This window comes from Ischnura elegans, chromosome 5 (genome assembly GCF_921293095.1).
Source record: "Ischnura elegans chromosome 5, ioIscEleg1.1, whole genome shotgun sequence".
Classification (NCBI taxonomy): domain Eukaryota; kingdom Metazoa; phylum Arthropoda; class Insecta; order Odonata; family Coenagrionidae; genus Ischnura; species Ischnura elegans.
Genome location: NC_060250.1, coordinates 7,061,454 through 7,085,001, shown reverse-complemented (window position 1 = coordinate 7,085,001; position 23,548 = coordinate 7,061,454). Strand labels below are relative to the sequence as shown.

Below are 23,548 nucleotides of genomic sequence, written 5' to 3'. Positions count from 1 at the left end.
ATTGCATGATATTGTGTTTGTTCATCAATTTTATTTTATTTTCAATTACGATGAAGATTGTAAAGTATAGGTGTAAATTTCCATTTCTCCATTCTCTGCCTGCCTCTCTAGCTATTATGGTTGAGAAATTGACGGCCTTGACCATTTCGGTGGTAAGTTGTGGACGTAGCGCACTCAAGCCAAGCGCGTCACTGCTTCTCAATGACTCTTCGGCCTCGTGTATGGGTGAGCCTCGCGTGCTTCATTGCTGTCCGTTCGTCATTGTTCTTCCATACTCTTGCGAGAGATTCCTGCCTCCAATCGAAGGTCCTTCCTAAACGAGTTTATGAACCAAAACTCTCATGGCGTCGCAAATTCATGAAGAGTGGGCAGTAACTTTCGAGTTTTCTGTGTGTAAATGTTTCTGGGATTCCCACCTGGTTGATTTCTCTATTTTAGCCGACGCGACGCACAGTGGGCGGAAATCGGAAAAAGCCGGACAAAATTATAAAATGGCTTTTTTTGAGTTATAAACTTGAAACTTCGCAGGTATACTCAAATATGATTGAAATTTATTGATATGTACTTCATTTGACATTGGTCTTACCCGTTTCTGAGATACAGAGGCCCAAACGTGAGCAAATTTCCATGAAAACGCCCGTCTTCAATTTTCTCTGAAAATCTTTCAAAGTAAGTGAATGGTGAAGTTATGGGTGGATTCTTGCCGAATAAAAAACCACATAATCTGTTAGCATGGTGTTCTTTCTTTAATTTTCCGTAATCTTAAAGAATACAGCCCATAAATTCTTACCGTGCAGTAACAAAATGGCGGATACTGTTTTTCGACAAAGTTTTACATTTAGGTAGAGTTTCAAATAGGTTTTCGGCAAGGTCGCGCAGAGTAACTTATATAAGAGCATTGTTTGAAGATTTATTGAGGTCTTTATGCAGTTTTCTTTGAAATAAGTTTGCGTCGCCGGAAATTACATTGATTTTTCGATCGCGCGGCAGGGTTCTTCTCCGCGCGTCGGGAGTTGGATTAGCCGCGCCGCGGTAAGGTTATTGAAGCTGTATGCGTTTTAACGCTCAACATTCACCGTTTTTATGTTTTGCTTCAAGACACCGGTTCTCAAATGGTCTATGGTGAAGACAGTCGAGGTTTTTCATGCGATGTACTTGCACGTTTCATCGAAGTTCAAGGGAACGAAAAAATGAACAATTTTTGTGTCGCTTCAAAATTTGGCTCGCTGAATCCATAATATTTCCGGAATATGCCTTGCATTACTTTCTCAATACTTGTACGGGAGTAGGTATTTTTGTAAAAATCTATTTCTTTCAAATTTATTGAATAAATACTATTCCACATTTAGCTTTACGTTACAAAATTCATACTTTATTCATACGTACCGACGGATCAATATTGACATAAATGGCGTGAATAAATTATTGTGCGACAACGTTGCGCTTGATAAAGGAAACTTACCCATGCGGGACTCGAACCCGACACTTCTTTGACAGGCGAGCATTTTACCCCGCCGCCACCCAAGTCGGCAAATTGAACAAACAACGAACTGCAAAAAGCGTAATTAAATCTAATGTTTTACTCTTGAGATGAAGAGAATAATGTTCAAGAAGATGGCTAATAATGCAGTGTTCAGTGACTTTACATTACTAATCATGAACATAGATTACTGATGGAAACTAAATAATCAAAATTTTATAGACGAAAATTATGGATCGCGTGACAATCTCATGTTCTGCACCTATACAGTAAGCACTAGAAAGTTGTTGAAGCAGATACGATGAAGAGAGGGTAGTTTAGGTAGACATTTCCACGGGAACTTCTAGATTTTTTAAAACGTGTATCATACCCTCAGTTCTACTTTGACTGTGGTGAAGGAAAGTTAAGTTCTCTCGAGTGCGCAGAATTTGTGAAAGTGATTTTAATTTGCTTGTGGAGCGTAGAAATTTCAAACTTCCACTTGCCTGTAAGTACGTTTTTGAATAAATCCCCGAACATCTTTTTCAAAATAGTTATTTTAATTTATATTATCAATTTTAGCTGAAAATTTTCTTAGCATTCCTTTCCTAACTAAAATAAATTTAAATTTAAATTATCAAATGCCACTGTTTAAATTCCAATCGATACGACATATCCAATATGCATTCAGAAAATCATATGTGGCAGTGAAGCGTACACAAACCAACAGAATATTTATCGATATCAGGTGAACGATATTTTACATCTCCTAAGCTATTCATACCCGACGCTATTGCACCGCAGATTTAGAACCCCATGATTCAACTGTCCTTTAGTGTGTTGCAAACTAAAAACTATCGTTTTTCTTAATTTAGAAATGACTATACTTCCCTGTAGGATAATAAATTATATGGGTTTTAAGATTAAGAAAAAATTAGGAAAATAAGGTAAGCAATGTAAGCATTACTTTTCCGTTGATCATGGTCAGTAGTAAACAGAACTTGATCGTGTAAAATCCAGAGTTGAAATCATTAAGGCCATCCACCTGCTTTTCGATATAGGTAATGTCTTTCTGATTTTGTAACTTCTTTTGTCTCTTTTTTTTCACCTAAAGCGGATGGGATGGCAAAGTCGTGTCGACGTCGGCAGTGGATTTTCCCAAATAGTGTCATCTAAAATTGTAGAGCCTATATGTGAGAAGTGCCTCCGATGCAATTTAAATTCTTTATCAAAAGTTTAGAGATAAATGTAATTAACCAAGAGAAAGTGGAAACTTAAGTCGTTACCTGTAGCGCCTTTGTTACCTGCTGCTTTTTAATCAAACTAAGAGATACAAGGGAACTCATAACTAGGAATTTATCTGAAGCATCCACTTGTTGCCACATTTGCTTATATTGAGAGTGGCCCGAACTTCCTTAAAAACCGTACTTACAATTAGAGATTAATCTGTAGTTCACCACACATTTTAATTCTTGGGAGGTGGAAGTGGTGGCTAAGCAGGCTATTGTTCCCGATATGGTGTGGTTCAGTCGTGCTTGAAGGTTTACTTCGCACATGGTTTCAGTTATTTTAATTCCTTCGTTATAAGCTGCCTTTTTTGCTATCGCTATTCTATCATAACTGGGATGCAATTCGTGTCTATGGCTCAGAGCTGTCCTACGAAAAGGCCGATGTTGACGCTTGGTCAAATCAGAGGCAATCATCACTGACAGTGCCTCTTCCACTGTCATCTCAGGGTGGACCTTTTCACTCGTCCTCCTCTTTGAAAGAACTCTCTTAGCCCGAGTAGGGGTCGTAGTTGTTATTTCTGCAATTAGGTGAGCTGCTGCAGTGTCTCCCCTCTTTCTCAAACTCACAGATGCCTTGAGAGCAAGCTCAGCAGTAGGTTTTAAAGTTTGAATTTTCTTCTGCGTGATCTAACACATTAGGTGCGACATTTTTTTAACGCCCTGGAATGCCTGGCAAATATAATATGAATTTTGTAGCATGAAGCTACAGGGGGAATTTAATTTAGTCAATCAATTTGAGAGGAATAGATTTTTACAAAAATACAATACTAAACCGGCTGTCGTTGAAGAATCGGGAAAGTGATGCATAACAAATTCTGGAAATGTTATAGAGTCATCGAGCCAACTTTTGTATCGACACAAAAATCGTTCATTATTTCGAGAACTCTCTACCCATTTCTTAAGGTATGGCCATAGGATGCGTTTTGTCAGGAAGTCATTGAGAAATTTCAGAGCATCAGGGCCTTGTCTTGAATTCAGCCTCCGCGATAAATAATGGAGCAAAACTTTTTACCGAGTGAATGATTTTTTTACCAATTTCAATATTATTTTGTAGATATCAAGTCATGTAATAATGTGAGGTGGCATTTTCTATGGAATGGCGGATGGAGTCTATGTAAAATTTAGAAATAATAAATTTGTCGAACCTATGGTTATCCAATGCCCTAATGCGTACACGGGGAGGAGCGTATGGTAAACGTGTAAAGACATGGTAATCTGTATGTCAAAGTAGAACTGAGGGTATGATGCACATTTTAAAAAAGCTAGAAGTTCCCATGGAAATACCTCCGTTAAGACGGCCAAGGGCTCCGCTCCAGGGTGTCATAAAACAACCGTTTTCGAAATTAGAATCCTGAGGGTCAGGGATCGGTGATTGAAGAAGGTATAAGGGTCTCAGCTGGTATCTTTCTGGTAGGTCTTTTTGTATGAGTCCCAGGAAAACAACTCACTTTGTCGAGGTTTGAACGCTTTTAATAGAAGCATGGTCTTCGATCGTATCCAAAGATAACGAAATGAACTTCGATGAACCGTGCAAGTACATCGCATGAAAAACCTCGACTGTCTTCACCATAGACCATTTGAGAACCGGTGTCTTGAAGCAAAACATAAAAACGGTGAATGTTGAGCGTTAAAACGCATACAGCTTCAATAACCTTACCGCGGCGCGGCTAATCCAACTCCCGACGCGCGGAGAAGAACCCTGCCGCGCGATCGAAAAATCAATGTAATTTCCGGCGACGCAAACTTATTTCAAAGAAAACTGCATAAAGACCTCAATAAATCTTCAAACAATGCTCTTATATAAGTTACTCTGCGCGACCTTGCCGAAAACCTATTTGAAACTCTACCTAAATGTAAAACTTTGTCGAAAAACAGTATCCGCCATTTTGTTACTGCACGGTAAGAATTTATGGGCTGTATTCTTTAAGATTACGGAAAATTAAAGAAAGAACACCATGCTAACAGATTATGTGGTTTTTTATTCGGCAAGAATCCACCCATAACTTCACCATTCACTTACTTTGAAAGATTTTCAGAGAAAATTGAAGACGGGCGTTTTCATGGAAATTTGCTCACGTTTGGGCCTCTGTATCTCAGAAACGGGTAAGACCAATGTCAAATGAAGTACATATCAATAAATTTCAATCATATTTGAGTATACCTGCGAAGTTTCAAGTTTATAACTCAAAAAAAGCCATTTTGTAATTTTGTCCGGCTTTTTCCGATTTCCGCCCACTGTGCGACGTTTCGATCTCCGACATGGGTATCATCCTCAGGGATGCTGAATGTAGTTTTATTTTTTTTGTTGAAAAGTCACATTGCTACAATTGATTTGGAGTAACAAACTACGTATCATAAATTAACTGAAAAGCATAAAGCAAGTTCTTTAATCGCAGCTATTTGTGATTTTTAACTGACTTGATACTTTTTAGTAAATTAACTATAGTTTTTTGCTTCATATTAACTGTAGCGATGTGACTTTTCAACCAAAAAAACAAATAAAACGACATTCAGCAGCCCTGAGGATATTCCTTAAGTCGGAGATCGAAACGTCGGCTAAAATAGAGAAATTAACCTGGTGGGGATCCCTAGAAGAGTTTTCTCACATTATTCGCGGGAAAGGATCAAATCTTATTCATAGAGTCATAGAGTCATAGAGTGTAATTGTCCTCTTCACTATCTTTCCATTAGAATCTCTGCGGATGAGTGAAATCGACTCGAGACCTGAGGAGATGGCGAAGCGCAGTGATGGGAGAACTTAAATATGGGTGGGAATAGAATCGAATAAATCAGCACTTCAAAAAAGCGTCAGAGCATTCTTATTGTACCTCATATTCACTTTCAAAGCTAATGGAAGGAAAACTCTGAGCGGTAAATTCAGGATGCACTCACGTACTTAATCAGTGTACAGCGTAGCAGATACAATTCGTAGGTCGGTTTGGATAGGTGAGGGTAGAGTTCACCCCAGGTTAAGCTATGGGCGTGTGAGTATTAAACATTCTTGGTGATGTGGACCAATTCCTTTCCCTACATGATCCTACTCTTCGGGAATATCATTTGGTGGTTTCCCAACGCCATATATAGTATACACAGGATTTGGACCCGGGAGCTTACGATCAGCATCCTGATGCTCCACCAACTCAATGGAAAGTGCATATTGATGTTCTCATTGTACCGAATGAGCCAGTTGCCCGTGGTGTTCTCCCTGACCTGTCCACTCTGAATTCCTATCTTCAGTGCGGCCATCATTTTGCGTCCACGTCCCCCTCCCCTCGAGGGAGAAGTGAGTTTGGGGCTGTGGTCCTCCGAATATGTATTGTGGGCGTTGGAGGAAATGCCTCAAAGTCGGAGTTGAGTCACTGATTCGCAAGTCGCCCATTTTTCCGTCGAGCGGATTCTGAAAAAGGAATCGGCGGAAGCGGCAACATTCTTCGCGGTAGATGGCGTGACTGTGGCCGAATGGACCAGTGGACGAGGAAAACGAAAACCTTCGAGATTTTTCGATAAAGAAGATAAAGATAAAGACATTTTTATTGTTCTTGGACTGTTGGTCCTCTAAGAGCATACAAAGGCGCTCAGTATTATATATTATATCAGCTCATTGGTATCAGAGCTCGAGTACACAGAAAAATTGGATACATGCAATAAATGATGTTATAATGGTTACAGAAAATACCAGCATATTGATTAAATTAATTTTATCATGTTATAGCATTTTATTGAGAATTGTATTTTTGAAAGACATCAATGATTTGGAGTTTTTAATTAGTTTTGGAGAACTTTTCCAAATCCTTGCCCCAACAACAGAAAAGGATTACTTAAATGTAGCGGTTCGATGTTATGGAGCAATTAAAAAATCTTGTGACATTCGAGTTGCAGCATTTCGATTTCCCTCTATAGACTGAAAAAATTGCATGATCTATTCAGGTTGTTTGCGATTGAAATTTTTAAATTAAAAGGAGGCAAGCATATATCCCCTTCTTGTTTTAGCTTTAAGCCATTCTAACTTAGAAAAATAAGGGGATATATATGTTCATCTTTTTTAAGGTCATAGGTCATTAATGAACCTGACACACAAATTTAATTGCCGTTGAATCAGGGTGTTGATCTCTTCACATAGGTCTTGATATTATATTGCTTCAGCATTATTTTGTCGCAAATGAGTGTCTCTCTTCCAAATTTACCCTTGCTGTTGCAGCCACGGCTTCCAGAAATCTCTTTTTCCAGGCATCTTCTTCATTTCGTTGTACCTCTTACATGCGCGGTGCCTCGCATTTACATCGCCAACACGTATTCAATATTCATATTCGAAGAATTCGTGATGGTCGTTCTCTCTGTTTTGTTCCCATGAACTTTCCCTTTCGTAATTCTATCACATTTTTGTGCCTGAGTAATCATCCGATGAGGTTTGAAATTCTCGTTTCGACTGTTTCCCATATATTTTCTACCTGTCCGGATTTAAATCAGTGTCTACCAGCTAGTTGCTCCCAAGTTTTTTTCCGTCACTCCACCCTTTTCGGTCTTGTAACCCTTGCCATTCTCAACGAATTCATCGGAAATGAACAACCGTACTTTTTCCTTTCAGGCGGCAATTCAATAAATTCGTCGCACGTTAATTTGACCGCGAAATGCAATAAATTCTTGTTTTATATTATGCTCGAAGTCGAACAGCTATTAAATAGGGGGAGTGGTGAGTAATCTGTTGCTCTAATTGGTAAGCCAAATTTTGAATGTAACACCTGGAGCACCTTAAACTTTCCAGTCACATCAAAACCTTCATCTATTTCCAAATATAAGTCATAGCCGTTAATGATGTGCTGGTGAACTAATTATGAGTAGGTATATGCCGTAAATATATCGTAAAAAGTGAAAGGCAGCAATTAAAGTTTTACATTGAATTACTTGCAACCAGTTCGGATATCTGACCAACTCGCTCAACCAGTAGATAGAGTGACAGTTATTATATTTAGGACGTGCTGAATGGCTTCTTGTATTAACCACGTCAAAGAACATTAGCGAGAAAAATTAAGTAATTTGCGGTACGTATAAAAACCTTTTCTTTATTTTGACTGCATACGAGTCTGATTAACATACATCGTTGCATGGCTGCTCCCGCTGATCTTAGTGCATAAACGAAAAAGGAAACGTCCATCTTCCCCGCATCCTCAAGTAATTAAATGGCATGTTTAACTTCAGCCTTTGATTCCACCCTAACGAAAACGACTTCTCCATGCTCCTCTCATTAACTAACTCGGCTCGGCCAATGCATTTCCCTCGTCATTAACGTCGAGAACGGAGCGGAACAGAAACATTGAAAAATAAAAGTCTCTCATAGTATTCTCGAGAAAAAATATTTTAGATTACTACTGTTTCTGCATTGTGACTCTGTTGATTAGTCCTAATAATATCTTTTTTGCTTTTATTCTTTGAAATTTTACCGCTAAAATTGATGACGTTCTTTAGGTGGTCAGGGAAAATTAACCGGGAGATTTTAACTTTTTTAAATTTTTTATTATATTTTTATGTTTGTTGTGTCATTGCCCGCAAACCTCTGAATTAATTTATCTATCTGAAATCTATTTATCGTGGATTATCTCCTCCTCTTATTTTTATCTAATCTAATTCTCATCTTTTCTTTTAATAATCCTTAAAAATTAAAAATTAATGTCTGGAACGTCGGTGATTATGTTTTTTATAAACGATTTACGCCCCAAGATGGTATTTAAATGAAGGCAAAAATGAAATTGCATGCTAACATATGCATTAGCACTGTTACTTTGAATTCAAAATTTAACTCTTTTTTTGTCATAGTCGTAAAAATTCTCAGATCTCCCTTTATTAAGGGGGTTTGCTGTTTGGGCCCCTTTGACCACATTGGAGCCGGGGCTCTTGATAACAATGGCCTTCGCGTTCACAATGTATGGAATCTGTCGTCATTCCAATGCAAGGGTAATAAGGATTGGCCCCACGAAAGGCATCAGAACTAAGCGGTTCGAGGCGACGCATAAAATTCCCGAATTTCTCCGACGACCGCCCGTGAAACTCACATTTGTCTGCTTTCTTATCTTTCTCCGTGCGCACTCCGCGCAGCATGAGAAATTCCTGCGACACTTCCTCATGAGCGACCGAATGGGAGTACCCTCCGCAATTTTTTTGTCTGAACGTCACAAAAGTAATAAATTGACGCTAAAACAGGCGCTGGAGACAAGGGACCCAAGCGAAAAAAAAAACATCCATCGAGCCACAAGGCGAAAGAAATATTGCCGGCACTCGTGCGAAGGTCAATCTTTCGTCAAAGGAGTGGCTACAAGCTTTTCTTGGATAAAATATTCTGCCGTAATGAGAAGTGCATCCAAACAAAATGTAAAAAATGGAGAAAATATCCACATAGCATCCCCGAGTAGAGGTCTCGCGAATTCACGCTCTCCATTTATGTTATTTGAACCATAATCGCCAACACGATCATTTACTCCGCTGAATCGCACCACACAACTCAACGTCCCTAATTATTGAAATGCCCTAGAATAGTTTCCACTGAATAATAAAATAGGGCACTGAAGTGTACTTTTTGAATATTCTTTGAGTAAAGATGCACGAACTTGAGTATTTCAATGCTGTTCAATGCTAAATTATTGCGATTGTGCATGTACTATGGGGACGGAAAAGTTACCCAACGAATGGAGTGGCGCCGCATAAGCTTTCGGATGTTTTTTGATTTCCTCTCTAGCCGTATGTTATTCTATGCCGATGAAGATCGAAATTCGCATGCATTAATGTCATATGTCCTTAGCGGAGATCACCGAGGTCCGCCGCTATAGAAAATGCAATCAGATGATTAAATAAATAAAACATGTTCAAAAGTTTGCTCTCATCACACTATATTTTGAGTGAAAAGCATAGAAATGCATTCGTTGCTACACCAACCTGCCACGTTAATTGACTTGCCGCAAATTCATTTTGGAGTGCTCATAAGAGAGAGAGAGAGTATTTCGGTGGAAAAATAATTGCATCGTCTTGTACAAGTATTGGTTTTATTCAGTTTACTAGTTTATATGTGCTCACAAATTTCTTGGCGTTAAACTTCCGTCGTCGCTCAGGAGTGATAGATAAACCACAAGAGGTGAAATTGCAACGATAGTGACCGTGGCGCCCCTCCATTTGTTGGGAAACATTTTGATCCATTGCACTCATCGGATGCGTATAACAACCAATGCATTCGTGGTTTCACCCTACGTGTTGAACAATTACACCCGAGAAAACAAATGCCGTGCGCATGTGATTGACAGAGAGAGTGAAATCCAATGCAATTGCCAGAAGTAGGGGTGGAAATAAAAAAATAAATGACCAATTCACAGAGGGAATGGGGAAGTGTAACACCGTTTCGTTCTGAAACCAAAGCTATTTAAAAATTCATGCAAAAAAAGCGCATGGAAGACAAAGCTATCCCTTCAAAAAGCAATCAGTGTAAAAAATTCCGTGCCGATTATTGGCAAAAAAAAGTTGAATAAGCGCCCTCCAAACCGCTAAATTATTGAAAATAGATTAGATAAAAATATTCTCATTGAGCCACAATGAAATGAATTAAGTTAAATACGATATCAAATATTAATGTATGGTATGGAAATGAAAGTTCATTTGGCAAGCTCAAGCAGGCGAGATTATATTACTCTCCATTGATGAAAACCGTTCTGGCATAATATTTCTCCTGAAAACTCATCGAGGCTTTCATCGCAGTGAGCACGCATGCAGCTCTCATGAGCTAAAGAAAAAAGGGTACCAAACACAAATGAACTCTTTGTTTTGATCCCTCAATTAATTGTTTCAACGCAGTAACAAAGAATAATATATCCTAAAACCCCAGTAACAAAGGACATCATTCATTTATTCACTCCAAATTATTCTTTATTCACTTTTTTTCATCATGAAAACAGTGATGGACTTAATATACATTTGCAAATATTTTCCTCCATATTTCACAAGCGTAGACCAAACTTTGGGGGAGGACTAAATGCATTCCAGCGTAAAGTGAATTATGGATTTACATCAGTTTTCCGAAGTTAAAGTAGGACTTGAGGGACTGAAATAAAAAATGTGAAAATTACAACTACCAAGTTACAATTTGTTTAAATAATTTTACAAGGGAATTCGAAATAGGTATATTTACGTTAAAATTATAGGCCTCAGTTTTTAAAAACGGCATAACTTTGATTGATCACTTAACGCCATGCATTTTTCATTCCATTTCATACCATCGCGTGAAAGAATGTAATAATTTTTCACCTGCAAGTGTTTCAAAAAGTATTGTAAATTTCGTTGCTTCATTTTATCAGTTGATATTTATCATAACAACAACCTCTAGTCCTCGAACGCAATTTCTATCAGTGAAGGTGTATTCCTAAAATAATAATCCATGTAACCCAAATATTATCCTTTGCTATACAAACAACTCAAGATTTCATACATCGGAATATTAAGATAAACACCTGTCCCCATTCTACCTTTTTCAAGAGTAGACCTCAAGGGCCATTTGTTAGCAAGATCTTTTCTGCCTTATAAATCCTAGTCGCTAAGAATTTTTCCAAGGTGACTGTATGCGTCCAAGCGGTCCATCCTGTGAAAGATTGATTTATGTCGTCGTTTTATGCATCGTCTCCATTTTGGTTGCAGTGTAATCTGTTTTCAAATTTGTCCGCAACGTGGCGATGGGTGCAGGACGATTAATTTATTTTCAATTTTTGAAAAAGGTAGATTGCTATCGCGAAAAGTAGCACTGAAAAGTTAATAATTTGATAAATCATATCACCATGAATATAAATTTTGGTTGACTTAATTACATATTTTTTCGCATGGAATCTCTGCACGCCAGTGGCGCGATTAGCTTTAGTGACGTGAGTAGCTTAAACTTTTGAAACCCGATGAAATTCGAGTTGAAGAGAGCACATAATTCGTCACCAAAAACATGAAAATTCGAGCGACCAAGAGGGAGTGAGGCGTCATATTAAGCATTGAAATCATTGATTCATCGGATTCCTCCCAAGCATTCTCACCCGTGAACGTCTCATTATTTGGGCGTGCTCAGGAGTTGTATCTATTGATATACCAATGTTCACCGCAACCGTCCAATATACATTGGAATAATTTTTTTATGCACATTTTCCCTATGTTGTAGTGTGTTGATAGCGGCATCAGAAAATTAAACATTGAACATACGATTCAGACTGGAGGCGTACAAAATATGGGTGCGAAGGAGAATGGAGAAGGTGAAGTGGACGGAAAGGAGGAGGAACGACGAAGTGATGAATGTGGTGGATGAGGTGGGGCAGCTTTTTTATGAAATACGCATTAGACAGAAGGTATGGATGGAGCGAGTACTGAGCGGGGAAGGAATGTTAAAACAGAGTTAAGAGGGTAGAATGTTGGGGAAAAGAATAGGATTTTTTGATAGAATGAAACGGAGCAGGCTTTACTATGAATTGAATTGGTAAGTATTCTGCTCGAATACTTCTTAAATACTTCACGCAAACTTGATAGGTAGAATACTTGGATAAAAATGCATTCAGGTTATTACTTATCAAATTAGTTCCTACCCATCACCCAATCCACGCACTGAAAACAATTTATTTCTCCTCCTGCGCCCACCGACTGATCACCTTGTGCAAAGCAGAGAGCTGAGATGCCTCTGGGATCCGGACTTCGAGACCACTCAATGCACTCGCGTCTTTCGACGTGAGGCAGACGATCCGCAGAGCAGCGGCGCCGTGCGGTGAAGCCTAAACTCCAAGGAGAGAATCTCTCTCTGAGCTGCCTCTGGGTGTGGGTGGCGGACGAGCGGAATGAGGTTTAGCAGAGAGTGGGAATGAGTGGGAGCGTGCAGGGGAGGCTGGTGCGCAGGGGGAGTTTGCGGTGCGCGGCCTGCATCCCGTGAACCACCCGGCCTTGGATGTGATGAACGGGTGTGGGCTTAGAAGAGAAGGATACCGCCATCAATTAATGAACGCTCTGCGGCCGTGTAGCAATTGAATAAAAGGATTGCCAAAGGCCGTCCTCTATAGTGAGCGAGGAACGAGAATGAATATGGAAAATTATTGGGTGGAAAAAGGCAGAGAAGTGATAAAAATGAGGAGAACTAAAGGCTATGAAAAATGGGAAGAAAAAGAAGGTTGAGGCAGGAAGATACAACACGCGCATTCGCTCACCTGATAGTGCCTCTGGAGGAGGAAATTCCTGCTTCAGTCTCACGTAGTAGACACGTACTTAGGTTTGCGAAGATTTCTCTTACGTCAGCGACTACTCATGTACACTAAAAATGCAAAAATAAAATAGAAAAAGATTCCGCTTCTTTTGAGTAAAGTTGTAAAGATCTAGCGCTCCTCTGGCACTATAACTTCAGCAGTAAGTGGTGCACAACATCCAGTTTTATTCGCTGCTAAAAATGGACGGCCTAAAAAGCCTTTCTTAGATTATTTTGGTGACGTCACGAGCTCATTCGGAGCGGGTCACCACTCCTAGTCTACCCTAGTGCGTGGACTTTGCGTGGCTCGTTGACACCTTTTGACCTGTTGGGGGCGATTCCTTTCCAATTTCCTCTTTACCGCAAGAGGAATATTCATTTTAAATGACCAAAGGAGGCAGTTGCCGTCGGAAAAAAGGGTTTCCCTCCTCCAAGAATTGGTTTTCGCTCTCAAAGAAAATCAGACAAAATCAAAACATCGGTGCATCTCGGTTGGCAAACGAATCAATAATATTGGCGATGACGACCCCCTCGCTTTATCGGATGCACCGCTGCTTTCCCGCTGACCCGAAAGGACGGGCTTTCTGTGATGACGACCACGGTGCACATGCCTGTATGTGTATGTGCTGCTGCCTCACTTCTTCGTCCCGAAGAGAGGGAATTGCCCGTTGGGCCGTGTGCTTGATCCAATGAACCAGATGACCGAAGCCTCGCTCTCATCGTATCCATCCCCTCGCCGCAACCTTGCGCACGGCGTCCTTCAATTTTCCATCCAACTGCCTGCGCACTCGCCTCCATTTTATTCCATTATTTTTTTAAATCACCGCAAAGCCCTTCCAGACCTGATTGTTTATCATTCTTACACGCTCGGTCTCTCGTGAACTTAATTTTGCACAGCAGCTTTGTTTTGCTCTCAATTGGCTCACGCGCGGACACAGGAACCGATCTGAATATTTTCAGCTTCTCCGAAAGTTCTGTTGCGACAGTCATGTTTTGAGTATTCAAAATAGGTTACATAGATAACTGTAAAATCCATGTTTTATAGGATCGTAGTAGATTACATAGATATCCTTAGTTAATTAGACAACAGGGCGATTGAACTCTACAGTTTATTGAGCACTTACGACGAGGTATGAAGAACAAAATTAAATTATAAGTTCAACAAATACATGTTTTACAGAAACCTTCGGTCAGTACGTTAATTCGGTAAGTACGCTTAAACCTTCGGTAAAAATTATAAAAATGAAGGACTTGGGCCCCCGCAGTTCTCAAGTACTTTCAAAGAGACTCGGAACATTAGTGCGTAACCTAATGTTTACGAGAAGTTGGAAATATTTTGGGTACATTTGTTTTGAATGGCGGCTTAGTCCTTTCAATCGTCCCGAATCCCCCATTATCCATCCCCTCCTCTCTGCTTCTTTTCTGAACTGAAGTTTGCACAGCTTTATTTGTTTTTTATTGGCCCACACGAAAGGGGCAAATTGCAGCTCTGCGGAGAATTGCAGCTTTTGGCTCGATATGAGAGTATTTGTAGCTATAATTAAGGTATCGACACGACCTGGCGGACGACACCTATTGTTTATTTACCTTGAGCCGTTACCCTAACAATACGCCCGAAAACTATCGGACGTCTTTTCTTAGTTTCATAGTTAGTTCCCATTACGCCACCAGAGTGGAAAATTGGCGCTGCGCCATCATCTTGATCTACGTCATTTCAGAGAACTTGACGACGGAATTACACCCACCACTTATGTAGGGTTGACTAAGAAACGCATGTAGGGGCCTTTTGTTATGTAGGGACGGATATGTAGGGTCCACTAAGAACACGGCCCATAGTGTATAACTCGTAAGTACTTTGTTGTGTTTACTCCATTTACACACTCGTTGTCTAGTGGCAGATCTGGGATTTCATCACTTCCAATAATCAAGTATTTTGTCTTGATTACGATAATAGGGAGCACGAAGCGGTCTCACATTCCGGTTTCAATTTTGGGTTCGCATCCAACGCACGCTTCATTCATTCATGTAGCTGAGAAGTCTGATTCCAGGGTGGAAAGGACGATTAGCATATAATGGGATACAGAGTGCAATAATATGCATAGAATACTTGACATAAGAAATGGAATGTTATGATAAATATTCTTAATTTCATTGATATGTTTTTAATAATTATGAAGGCATCCTATGAGGCGAGATACACTTTAGTATAAGACAGTATTCAGCGTGGTGATGCGACGAATGTTAATGTAAATCAGCCACCCGGGTCAAATGATGGACTTTATTAAGGCTCATGTATTGATTACAGATCTAAGAGAATATTTATCATTTTTTTGCCTATGCTTTCAGTTTTTCATTGAGTTCCATTCTTTTTATAATTCATCTGCTATTTTAGGACATGATCAAAAATTTCGTTTCGCTGGGATTGAATATTTTTAGCTTTTCATAGACTAATAACTTCAGGCTTTACTTTGTGAAACCTCTCCATATGGGAAGTAAGGAGAACCTTACAAAGTTTTATTTCCTTATTTTCATAGACTGCCCAATCCCTCTTTTAGTGATTTTTGGAAGTTACTTTTGAAGTAAAACACTCCTTCCGTTGAATGGGACGGTGGCCTCCTTAGTGATTCTTCTGAAGAGTAACGTTTCTCTCCTGCCTTCTTTTCCTAGAGTGCGAATTACTTGATACGTCGCTCTTATCCTTCCAATGCCTTTTCTCTAATTTAGTAATACTCTTTTCTCTGGTTTTACACTGTCAATTACAACCTGGCTGAGTAAATGTCATCTAGCCCCAGCGAAAATCCAGGACTTTGCAAATGTCTTCTCATTTTCCCCCCGTTTCGACAATATCCGTGGCGTGTGAACCTCGCTTTTTCCGCGCGTCGTGGGCGGGTGAGGCCCTTGCCACCCCTGGCTGTGGTCGTTGGAATCAAAAAACCCTTTCATCCACCCCCCCCCCCCCCCCCCCATCCTCTTTGCCCGTGTGCATTCGTCGGAAGCGCCGGTGCTTGTTCCTTCTCCCGCTGCCTTTCTTTCTTTTCCGCGCGGCTTATTCGCGTCCCCTCCCCCGCAGCATCCCAGCATGCACCACGCCCCGCGCAAACGCACGCAACACTCGCGGAGTGCCTCGCACGAATCCTCTTTCATTTGTTTGTTTTTTTTCATCTTCATTGTTCCCCCACCCCTCCCCCATCGCGGTGGTTACCTCGCCGCGGCGCCTTCTTTTGTCCTTCACGCGTCTTCCGACATTCACGACGACAAGCGTTTGTGTTTTATTTTTTTTCATCCCCTGTCGAACATATCTTCCCCGCGCCAACGTTTCTCTTTTATTTCCTAATCTTTTTTTTTCTTCTCATGCCAAGTCACCCCAAGTCTCAGATGTGTTCTGTGGATTTAATTATGGGGCCTGACTAATCATTTTCGCCTTCCCTTTTCATCGCTCCATGTCAAGTTGTCGTTCGCTTCCCTCTTTTCCCTTCGTTTTTCCAATGCGCATGTTTTGAGCGTTGACATTCAGACATTAGCCTCCTCGTTCATGTTTTCTTACGCGTGTTTTTTCATCCCCGTTACACGCATATTTTTCGCGCTCGACTGGATCTGTTCTCTTCCCTTGCGGCTCAGTTTTTGAGAGCGTAACTCTCTCCATTCAGTTTTGTCTTCCTCACTCTTTCACGCGCTTCTCCCCTCTTTATCCTACCTTCGTGCTTTTCCCTCAGTTTTCCCAATCTGTGGGATAATATTCGGCCTAAATGAAAAAAATATGAGGTGGCTGAATACAGGGAGTCAAACAAGTGGATTTCTTGAAAATATAGTATTCGTTGAATAAAGCAATGCCTCAAAGGAAATGTTAGCGAGAAAATTTATTGAAAGGAATGTATTACTATGAAATCCACCGCAATAGCCTTTAAGAAATAAACCGTTCTCAAAGAAATTGTGCTCGTTTTTGGAAGGATTAGTTGTTCCACCTAATATTTATCGAAATCCTTCATTTTTCGGGAAAAATAGATTTCCTTTATCTACCAATCCGTTCGGCTAAATGTCTTTCTTGATTTATCTTTTCTGTCGGACCGGGAACTATAGTGAGGTTCTAAATATTATTTTTATACGCTGACACTCTGGAAAATATCTATTCTTATTTGCTCAATCAATCGAAGCCTAAAAAAGATATTCCATGGAGAGAGGCTCCATTCCCTGAAGTGGAAGATCCCACCATTTATTATGGAGCGATTGAAAATAAGTTTTGCTCGCTAAGTTTAAAGTGATAGGTATCGCTAAAAAATTATTATTTCCGCTGTAGGTTTTGTAGGTTGGTTAACCCGCATGCTAATTTATGTTTTGGATCCGACGTGTATTGAACATCACTGGTCAGTTTACTATCGGAAATGAGTTAGCTGTCGAGTTAATAGTTGTGTAAACTGGTTCGTTGTGGTTCACAACCGATGTGGTGATAAAATTTCTTGCGCGGCAGATCCGCAAAACGTTGGAGATGAGATATTTTGGAAGCCTAAACTTCTTCTCGATTTTGAAAGCAACACCCTTCGATCGGAGGACGAACATATATTCACCAGAACAGTTTTCCATTCTATTCCATCAATTAGCTCCTGAGAATATTTGCTCGTTCCGATAGTTCATATTTGTTCTTGTACACAGAACTTCAGTGGATACTATCACCTCAAGATCTATAGCATGCATACGTGCGATTCAACCTTGAAGTAAATTTGAAGGACCACTTCTGCTGCTTTCTACCTTGAATCATTACTTGGAATTGGAGTCTGCTTCATTTCCTTATAATTCAGCATTTAGAACGCAAGAATCACGGAACGTCGCGATGATTTACAAACATAAACAAGGCAACACCTGAATCATTGTAAATACATTGGTATCGAGCCGTGAAAACGTCACCCAAGGATTATAATTGTGTTCCAGAACTTTTTAGTAACCGAATGCAATCCCCAATTAAGTCATCAGTTTATGAGAAACTTGCATAGTGCACTTTCCTGCGACCATATCAGGTTGGTACTTTCCCTCGCCATACATTCTCGTCCTAATAAAACGAGGGCTGTTTCTCGCTCCTCATTACCGCTTCCAACGACGCATTCATTCCGGCTCCATGCTCATCAGAAATTTCCTCTCTTGAGTCGGTGCCGTGCAGGAGGAAAGTGAGTTCCTGGAAGACGGCGACGGGGAGACGACTTTGATGAATAGTAATAAATGGGGCCGTGGTACTCTTCTTTGGTCTCGAGGAAAATGGGATCTAATGGGGGGCGAGGGGTGGGCTGTCGGTTGCCATGGGGATTGTCACCCTATTGTGGAGTGAGGAAGTGTGCTAGGAGGAAACCGTGTTTGTCCTGCTATAATATGCGTCGGAATCTATCCTCCCTCAGAGGAAAAATATACAAGTAAGAGCGCGCAGGTTGGCTGCGCATTCACCAAAAAGAGAAGCCAACGTTGAAATCCCGACTTCCGTATAGTTATGGGGAGGGAAACAGCGGAATATAAACTGATAAATGGATGCCTTAGAAATTCTGATATTTTTCCTTTTTAGTGAATGTTAAATCCATTATTATTTAAGTTTTATTCTGGTCAAAGTTGGTTTACATGGAGTATATTGCAGGTTATTTCGGGCTGTCTTCCCTCCCAACTTGTACCACCCTCTTCCATTCACAATAAAGCCTACTTTCTTTCTTTCTATAAAAAGAAATCCTATTCTCCTCTTTCCTCTCCCTCGCATACCTAACATTCTTTCCTTTCATATTAAATTCATACGAGATAAACTTTGCAGTAGAAGAAAAATAGCGCGAAAACAAACGCTATCCTCGATATCAGCCAATCACACCCGCCACACCCATCACGTGATGTAGGTTTTTGAATGTTGGCGCCCAACGTTAAGCCTATGCAAGCCCTTGCGTACTTATTTTCTCTGAAAATCTTCCTCCTGCTGTTCTAGGAAATCATATTCCGTTTTGAGACCATATTTCTTTTTCAAAGACATTTGCTTTCTGCTACTGGACTTTTTATCTTCGCTGTATCCTCTGTGTTATTGTTGCTTCTTGCTTGTCGATATTTGGATTCAGCATTAGATTTCTAATCCCACTGCCAGGCAACTGCGCAACCCGTGCCGCTTTTCAATCGGTAAACTTCGACGAATCCTGTGTAAGGGACTAAGTATAATATGTTGTAGACATCATGACGAACTTCAATCACGTGAAAGTTTTAATTTTACAACTACGCGTTACCTATGCCGTAATATTTTACAGTGAATTTGGAGCGCCAAACCATTCCTGTTTTGAAAGTGTTTGCAATTGCAGACTTTATCCTCAGCCCACGTCTTTTCCTCCTCGCCGTGTACACTTGTGCCCAGAAAGCATTCTGCAAAAGGTCGATGCTGTGGAAAGCGAAGCCGATTGGCACTTTTGGTGAAATCTGGCTAATAAGATCAATTCAATGACTGCTCGAACAATTGCTTTGGAGAGTAGGGAAATGGTTGCAGCCCTTATAATGTTCGTGCCTGTTTTAGTTATGACAAGTAATTTTCTTCTACTCAAAAGAAGGTATCAATTGTGAAACGATTATATGGTATCTAACGGTTGTGAAAAACTATATTTAGGCTCATTTCCATGCTTAACTTTGGCCCCTGTAACTGGAGGGGGCAGCGTGGTGGCCTAGCGAACGGAGCGCTTGGCTTTTGATCGAGTGGTCCCGGGTTCAAGTCCCAGGTGAATCCCTCGGACGTCCCAAATCAAAATCCCCATAGTCTGTGGTGACCCATGAGTGTGTGAGTGATTGCAGTTGTTTTATTTCACGTAATAAAAGCTTTGGCATCTCCTTTGCACTGTATGCCCTTTTTAGGTATTTGCTCCTTATTTTTTCGCCGCAGGAGGCCTTTGATTGAATCTCGCAGAAGAGACGCCTCTTTTTTTCTTTTCGGGAGCTCCGAATATTCCGAGAATGTATTCGCTTTCGTCGGCCGAATGAAGTCGAGCGAGGCGGATATTTTTCCGAGCAGCGCAAATTGATTTCTTCCGTGAATCGAAACGGGCGATACGTGGCGTGCGAAAGCTCTCGTGATTATTTCTTTTCATTTTAATTCCGTTTCCGAGAGCGTTTCATGAGGAAACCTCGGGATTGCTTCCTTCCTCCTAACAAAGCTCTCTGAATGGTCTTTTCAGTTCGGGAGCCTTTCATATATTCCGGGGAAGTAATTCTAGGAAATTCCTTCCCTTTGTCATCTGATCCAAAGTGTCTTTCTCATTGCAGTTTTCAAAGGAATTAAGTGCAGATGGTATTTATCTCGTAGTTGATGCACGCAGGTAGTTCACGAAGGAAATATCCTCGCATGTGGGGGTTTAACACAACAATATAATGCTGTTGAGCGCCTTTTTTCTCACAAGTATTTCTGGTGTTTTGAACCCTTTGTCATTAAAAGCAGCTCCTTTGTCTCAAAAAATTCTTTCAATTCAAAAAAATACTAGGTAATTCAAAATACGAGGGTTATCCAGCAAATAAGTACCGTTTGTGCGTTGAACGACAAGCAGAGTGTGTAGCGCCGCCTTATATTGACATCGACGCGCGCAGCAGATCAGTACGCTTCTAACTGTGCTATCTCACGTTCACGTGCTGTCCAGTTATAACCTAAAAACATGAAAGCCATGATATAAAATCCCGCCAAGTGTTAAGTGCGTGATTTTATACGATTTTTTGGGCAAAAAATCAATCAGCAGCCGAAATTCAACGTGAATTGTATGCGGTGTACGGACCAGACGTGAGGAGTTAAGGTGCAGTCCGTCATTAGGTACGATCTTTTAAAAATGGAAGAACAAACATTCTCGGCGAAGAAAGGAGTGGTAGGCCTTCTCGTGTCAGTGATTTTTTTCTCAGTGGTCGACAATGATGGGGAGTTTCAAAACGCCGTGAAGGTTGGCTCTATTCTAAGGCGGCAGATTTTTATGAAGAGGGGATTGCGAAGACCATTAAAAGATACGACAAGTGCTTGAATCGATTTGCCGACCATGTAGAAAAGTAAAGTAAAGTTTTAATTTTAAGATGTATGTAATAAAATTATTCCAATTTCATTGGCTTAATTTTTATTTCAAAACGGCAGTTACACTCTGGATTACCCTCGTAGCATTGTAAGCCAATAATTAATTTAAAGTTTATCAGTTTAAGATTTTAGTGTAGTAGTTTATGAGTCAAATAAACGATAATTCATGATTTCAAAGCTAACGGCTAACTACATAATTATTTATAGTATTTTTTCGTAAAAATTATTGCATTCCCTCTTACTGTGACATTTCTTCACCGGTTCCTACTCAAGGTGACAATTTAGTTAAATCTGTCTTGTGATCGTATTTTTTGCTGTCCAAGGAGCTTCAGATGTCTAATGTAGGAATGGTAAAATTGTGGGTAACTCAATCCTTTCACTTAATCAGTCAAACGCTGTTCTGAAACACCTGGAGGAAATAGGCGGCGCAGCATTATATATAGGCTTGTGTTCATGAAAAAAACTTCATGCAGTACGAAAACTAAATTCATGATTGTAATTTTAATTTTTTCCCCGTATTGCCTAAATGGATGCCCCTGTAAGCTCAATTGATTGGTAGTTGATGAGAAGGTGTACATAACTGCTCGTGAAAGGCTATACGTGCGTAACAAAAGAATCTCGAATGCCTTTGAGAGCTCCGTTGAAAAGGGGAGCACTTTGAATACGCAGTCGACATGAGCGAATTCTTGAATGCGTTTATCTTGGCGTTATGCAGCAGTTTTTTTTTCATTTCTGGTTTGAATTGCGGGCATTTGCAAAATGTTTGGATTCGATTTTACCTCCGTAATTCGAATTTTCCCCTATTCGTCTCGTTTTCTGTCTCATCAAGAGATCTTACCAACAACAGCAGAGCATTTACATTTCGTCCTTTTTCAAATGAATTGGAATACAATGGAATCGTTTCTTTGTCTCCTGAATGTTGTCTTCAGGTCACCATTGAGGAATTACTAGGGAGGCTGAAACACACTCTATGACCCCGCGGGCGAATATTCGCGAATCCAATGGCCGGTGGTGGCAGCACTGTCGTCGGACGAGAGGCGATGGGGTGGGAACAGCCAGAAGTGCAGGCATTGCACGCGTGAGGGATTTCATAGATGTGGGGATGATGATCGACGGGCCTTGTGTTCGAATCCCGTTTGAAGCCTTCGTAAACCCCAATTCAAAGTGGTCAGATCGCGAGGTGGTTCAGGGGTTGGTACCGACCATCCGAACAAAAAATGTGTGAAATTCGTGCAAAATTGGCTTCTTCTGGGGTGCGATCTACTCTTACTTATCGAATCTATCCTTTATGTTCAATAACTAAGTGAGTGCGTGAAAACATTAACATAAAAAAGGCAACAGACAGGATGTAATTTTGAATTGCATTGAAACAGGGTATAGTAAATATAGCGAATGCTACGGTCTAGTTTCTACTTCTGTATAATTAGCAACATTCAGAGTGGCCTCTGTTCGTTGCTGGGACCGAATGCCACAACGGAGTGAAGTTTGATGCGTGATGGCGAATTAGTGTGCTTCTAAGCGTCTGTAACCATGGGCAGAAAACACACGAAGGCCTCGCCGCGTGTACTCGCACGGTTTACTTCAGTTTTTTTTCTTCAACGCCAACCCAGCCTGGAAGTCGTTCTTTTATAAACATTATTTTTTGATAGAAAAACTTGGAAGGGAAAAAGAGCAGAGTGTAATCGACGCTATCTCAAGCCACCGGGCATGAAGGTCGGGCGATGCCGGCGCAGAAAAGGAGCTTTATGCATTCTCAGTTTTTTTTTATGAAAAAGACGACAAGATGCGGGTAATTGCGGCGGCGCCACCAGCGAGGCTGAGAAAAAAAAGAGAGCGAGGATATGAAAAGAGCTGGGAGTGGGGATTACTCGTGCCTGTAATTTGAGGCGCATCCCTTTTGCCTGTTGCCAAAGCAACCAAGGGGCGGGACGCGTATTTTTCATCTCGATGACGCAAAGTGCTCCATGGTGAAAGATATCGAAATAAATTATTCGCCGACCCAGTTCAACCCTGGACGTATTCACGCTCTTAGGAACAAAGGCCACTGTAACACCATCATCACTGGTCAATATCCCCACATTTGTTTCAAATCAGTTCACCTATCAGTTCTCGTATCAGCTAATGTATGATGTCCTTCGTAAATTCTTCTGTTTAACATCCTTCTTTCCTGTTTCTTCTGAATTCTTCCTTTTCCGTTCTTGTCTCTGGACGATTATCCCCATTAAGCCACTCTGCCTCAAGATACGGCCGGTAAAGCTATTCCGTCTTCGTCTTAAGGTTTCCTCGAGGCTCCTCTTCTCTGCTATTCTTTAATTATGCAATTCAGCTTATTTCGAGTGATTGAGAGGTGGTTGGTTGGTGTGGGCGCAGTTGAGTCCAATTCCTTCCACTCTATCAGTTTACGGGAGCAATCAAAAATGGTGTTATCTTGATTATATTAAGTGATATATTGAAATTATGGGTGTATTATTGGGTCCCTTATTTATACGCATTAAGTTATATTTTTTTATTTTTGCAATTGATTGCCAGTT

At 40.5% G+C, this 23,548-nt stretch overlaps 1 protein-coding gene across 1 annotated transcript in view; it reads left to right on the top strand.

Moving 5' to 3' along the window:
* The window catches only part of LOC124159607 (Ca(2+)/calmodulin-responsive adenylate cyclase-like), a 398,052-nt gene that overhangs the window by 143,229 nt on the left and 231,275 nt on the right, over positions 1–23,548 (top strand). The window lies entirely within an intron of this gene.